We start from the raw sequence: 6,000 nt of genomic DNA, 5'->3' as shown, positions 1-6,000 counted from the left end.
GAAGACTCATGTCATTTACTTAATAATCAAAAGTTAGTAATATGCTTTTAAAGTTCCTAAGGTTCTGCTTAATTTTGGATTGAGCTTGAAGAGGCTGTTAATTGATTTGTGTCCTCATGTTCTTTGTGAACTGGAGCTTATGTGGCCCACATCTTAGAGCTGTCATTTTGATTGAGATAAGCTGTGAGTGCATAAGCAATGCCTGGCTCACAGAATTCCTGGCATCCCATGATCTTAGATGACAAGACTCTATCATGCCTGGAAAAGGACTTTTGCAATGAGGGCTTGGCCATCCCTGAGCCTTTCAGTGCTTGTCCAGGTATAGAGACACTCAAATGATCCAGCCTGGGTTCACAAGGCAGGGACGTCAGCATGTTATTGATAATCCCACTATGAGGGAGGAAAGTGTTTCAAAATTGCAAGAAAGCTTCTATTATCAGAAAAAAAAGAAAGTGACACTAAACAAGCAAAATAGCCCATGTTCACTGTAAACTTTTGGATTTTTTAATCTCATTCTGGCTTTTCCTATAATCTTTTACTTTATATGTTTTTACATTTTAAGGTGCACATTTTCTAGGAATTTCTTGTTTTGGAAACAGGAGATCAGCCTCAGAAGTATACTCATTGTTGGGGACCTCAACTAATGTTTCTTTCTTTTTCTTTTTAAACTTTTTGTGTAGACGACGTCGTGCTATGTTGCCCAGGTTGGTCTTTAACTCCTGGCCTCAAATGATCCTCTCTCCTTGGTCTCCCAAAGTGCTAAGATTACAGGTGTGAGCCATCTTGCCTGGCCATGTGCTTATTTCTTTTTTATTTGAAAATAAAAATAAAAATTTTGAATATATTCTTTTTCTGTTTACTCATTGTTATGTATTTTCAAACAGATAAGGTAAATTAATTGCCTGAGGTCCATTTCCTATTCTATTGGTTTCTGATGTATTATTTCTTCCGTATTGAGAGTTTAACCAGAAGTTGATATTTGCAGCTTCTGGAGCATTCCAGAAGATTCAAGATCATGCAGATCTGTGGAATCTCTCCTACTTCCACCTCATCTCTTTTTGAAATTTCAAACAAATAAAAACATTTAAAAAAATGGACAATCCCAAAATATATTGCTACAAGAATTCTTATACTTTCTTCCTCCAACTACGTCATCTGAGGATGCTTTCCATGAAGGGGCTGTCATTCAGTGTCTCACTACCACAGCCACTTCCACTACTACCACCTCCTCCACCATCTCCTCCTAAGTCATTGCTGTCAATTCTAATAACCATACAGTTGCTTTGAGAAGCTCTAATCTCTGGGAGGATGAATGGAAGGAAGTAGGGCAGCATAGAAAAGGGTCAGTCTGAAGAGCAGCACTAAAATTTCCTTTTTGCTGATCCAAGGACAGAGAGAGGGGATGGATGAAAGACCTGTTTAACGAGCTATCTCACTCAGCCTAATCAATGTTTCATTTGCTCTACAGGAAATCACTGCCTTCTTCCGGGTGAAAATGTTGATTCTTCATTTCAGTTTACCTTATTTAATTTTCCATTTTTAGGATGAAAATTAAGAGGATTAAAAGCCAACAGTACCACTTAATTTTAAACAAGAAGACCAATCTTTTTCATAATTTCTAATTAAAAAAAGATTCAACATGTAATGGCATTAATGATCTATATGTAGTTTATTTCTTGGAATATTAAAAAACATGGAAAGATTCTGTAGTTTTTTTTGTATAATGTTAGCATCTAGTGGATGGGTTCTATTTTTGCCTGGTTCTTAAACTTCTTTTATTCATTCAATTATTTCTTATTCTGACATAAAATAATTATTTAAAATAGTTTTCTTAAACTTTTCTCATTTATATGTATGTATGAATATATAGGTACACAACTATTGTATATAGTATATATACAGACCTACATATTAACTTTTATATTCTTATTTCCTAGTAATTCCTGCATTTCTCCACTTTCATAGTCTTAATGCTTCATCTCATACATTTTATTTTTAAATTTTAAGGTTTCTTATGTTTTTAATCTTTTATCACATTGAAATTTGGCTTTTATTTTCTTAAATTTATTTTAGAATAATTTTAGATTTACCGAAAATTTGCACAGATAAAGTCAAGTTTCCATGCTCCTTTCACCTAGCTACCATGACTGAAGACCTTATTACTTAGTAATGGAGTCTTACATGTCCATGATATATTTGTTGAAACTAAAATACTAACGTTGGTACTTTAACCTTAACTGAACTGCAGATTTTATTTGCATTTTACCAGGTCTTCCACTAATGTCTTTTTGGTTTGTTTCAGAATCTAACTCAGAATACCATATTGCACTTAGTTTTCAAGTCTTAGTTTATTTTAATCTATGAAACATTTTCAGTCTCTTTCTTCTTAAAGACATTGATGGTTTTGAAGATTACTGGTCAGATACTCTGTAGGACATCCCTCAGTTTGGTTTTGGCTGATGTGTTCTCATGATAGATGGGACTTATAATTTTCTACATGAGACAACACAAAGATGAAGTGCCTCTCACCTCCTCATATCAGGAGCTACATGATATCTAGATGACATCACTGATGTTTAATTCAGTCACTTAGTTAAGGTGGTGTCTGCCAGGTTTCTCCACTGTTATGTAAATTCGTTTTCTCTTTTCATACTTTATCCTTCAGAAGTGAGTCACTATGGTCAATCTACATTGAATGAGAAGGCACTTAAACTCTACTGCCTGAAGGGGTTGCATCTACACAATATAATTTGAAATTCTTGTATAAGGAAAATTGTCTTTCCCATTTATTTATTTGATCATTTATTATTATAATTTGGGTTAAGATCCAGTATGCATTTTTAAAATTTATTTATTTTATTTTTTAATATATATATTTTATTTCATTTTAGGTTCTGGGGTACATGTGAAGAACATGCAGAATTGTTGCATAGGTGCATACATAGCAATGTGGTTTGCTGCCTCCATCCCCATCACCTATATCTGGCATTTCTCCCCATGTTATCACTCTCCAACCTCCCTCCCCACTGCTGTCCCTCCCCTAGACCCCCACAACAGACCCCAGTGTGTGATGCTCCCTTCCCTGTGTCCATGCGTTCTCATTGTTCAACACCCGCCTATGAGTGAGAACATGCAGTGTTTGATTTTCTGTTCTTGTGTCAGTTTGTTGAGAATGATGGTTTCCAGATTCATCCATGTCCCTACAAAGGATGCAAACTCAGTGTTTTTTATGGCTGCATAGTATTCCATGGTGTATATGTGCCACATTTTCCCTGTCCAGTCTATTATCGATGGGCATTTGGGTTGGTTCCAGGTCTTTGCTCTTGTAAACAGTGACACAATGAACATACATGTGCATGTGTCTTTATAATAGAACGATTTATAATCCTTTGGATATGTACCCAGTAATGGGATTGCTGGGTCAAATGGAATTTCTATGTCTAGGTCCTTGAGGAATCATCACACTGTCTTCCACAATGGTTGATCTAATTTACACTCCCACCAACAGTCTAAGAGTGTTCCTATTTCTCCACATCCTCTCTAGCATCTGTTTTCTCCAGCTTTTTAATGATTGCCATTCTAACTGGCGTTGAGATGGTATCTCAATATGGTTTTGATTTGCATTTCTCTAATGACCAGTGATGATGAGCATTTTTTCATGTTTGTTGGCCTCATAAATGTCTTCTTTTGAAAAGTGTCTGTTCATATCCTTAGCCCACTTTTGAATGGGTTTGTTTGTTTTTTTCTTGTCCAATATGCATTTTAAAAATTTTGTTTCTCAAGTTGTTTTAGTTTTGGCTGTTGGAAGCCCTTTCAATTTGGCTTCTGTTTCCTTTGGACAAGCCTCATGCTTGTCTCTGGGATATATAAGAATTTACTTTGAATTTATCTATCGATTTAAGTTACAGAAATATGAAACAAAAGCTTTGCTATTTCACAGGACATACAAGTTGTGCACTTGACTTTTTAAGATTCACTTAATAATTCTTAAAGAGGAAATTATATCAGATACAGACTAAGAAACTGAGACTTTGTCATTGGATAACTTTCACAGTAATACAACTAATAAGTAGTAAATTTAGGATGGAACCCCAGATCTGTCTGAATCCCAGGCAATTTGGCATTTCTGTAAATTGGGGGAGGCATGATTAAAACAGAGGGTAAATTAAATACAGGTCATCTAGGATCTACTCTTAAAAGAGTTTACAGCAATTTTAGAACATCATATTGGTCCTCTCATGTTTGAGGAATTTCTTTCTTTCCATGTCATTTATATATTTTGTGGCAATATGGGAGCTAGATTAATTTAAATAATAACTATTTCATTACATTCTCTGAATGCTTCCAATTCATCTCTTGGCCTCAATCCAATCTCTGTTCCTTCTCCTGGCTTTCTCCTCATTATTTATTGTTTCCATACTTGCTATTATGGATTAGTTCTACTTTATTGCTTTCAGTATTTAACTCCCTAGACGAGCAGGAAGATTGTTGAAAACGTATTAGCTATTCCAAATATGAAGATCTACTTTAGAACATTTTTAGATTTAGAGAAAAATTGCAAGTTAATACACAGTTTTCATACACTCCACATCTGTTTATTAACATCTGACACTAGTATGATATTACAACAGCATTTAATATAATCAATGAATGAGTATTAATACATTATTATTAAGTAAAGTCCAAACTTTATGCAGATTTCCTCAATTTTTGCATAATGGCCTTTCTCTTTTCCAGGATCTCTTCCAGGATACCACATTATGTTTAATTGTTATTTAGTTGTTTTTATTTTAGTTAGGCTTTTTATTGAATATGACAGTTTCTCAGACTTGCCTTGTTTTTTATGACCTTGAGAGTTTTGAGAAGTATTGGCCAGATAATTTTTAGAGTGTACTTAACTTGGACTTTGTCTAATGCCTTTGTGTGATTTTCTTTCAAATATTATAAAATGGAAAGGGGAAAAAAGGATAAAGAAGCAAACACTTAATGAATAGGGAGTTGTGCTTGAAGGAAGATTATTTCAAGTACTTCCAAAATAATATTTGGAATTACTTTGCATTGAAAATTGGTTTCTTCCCCTCCATTTATTTATTCAATTATTTATTTCTATCAGTAAGGACATGTGAATATTTATATTATACGTTGGGTTATAATCCGATACTACTTTATTTTATTGCTGAAATTTTTCCAGCTTTGGCCACTGGGTGGTCTTTCAGTTGACTCCTATGCTTCTTTGATATACCCTCATCATTGTAACTTTTTTAGAACATTTTCTTACATTTTTGACATTACAAAATGTTCCAGGATTATACTGTGTATTTCCTGTACCGTTCCTCCAAGAAGCCTTGGTTCTTTTCACTGGGGAATTAGAAACCAAGATGTGAGCATTAGATGTGCTCATTGTTACTGGGTTGTCATTGCTTCTAGGCCCCCTTGGCAGACAAAGCAAGGAAATATGTGTTTATGCTAACCTGTGTATATAGAAATATCTATAAATATTTCCAGATGTAACCATCTGTGTATATATACATTACGCTGACCTGAGTTTATACTGATCTTTCCAACTATTCTCTATTATGGCACAAATCACTCTAGCCTATATTCTAACCTCTTCCCCTTGTTTATCTCTAAATTCCTATTCGAACAGTAAGAAATCAGGCTTCCACTGTCTGCCATCCATTTACTTGATTATTCAATTCCATTATACATGTAAAGTTATATCAGAATTGTCAATTCATATTTCCATGGGAAACATTGTATGGGCTAGGAACAGTGTTTGTATTCAGTGTCTTTTGACTATAGTCTTACAAACATGGCTTAATTCCAAAATTACTTAGGTTAGCACCCTTTCCCTCAACTCTTCACTTAGATTATTGCATACATTTGTACAAAAGCCACTACACACTTTACACATAACTCTCTCACTCTACCCTTGAACACCTAATAATCGTAGTTTATCTCCAGAAATTTTGTCATTCACCTTAATTTTTTTTTTTTTTT

Source organism: Cebus imitator, unplaced genomic scaffold (assembly GCF_001604975.1).
Source record: "Cebus imitator isolate Cc_AM_T3 unplaced genomic scaffold, Cebus_imitator-1.0 Scaffold41, whole genome shotgun sequence".
In the NCBI taxonomy this organism is placed as follows: Eukaryota; Metazoa; Chordata; class Mammalia; order Primates; family Cebidae; genus Cebus; species Cebus imitator.
Note: the sequence above shows the minus strand (reverse complement) of the source record.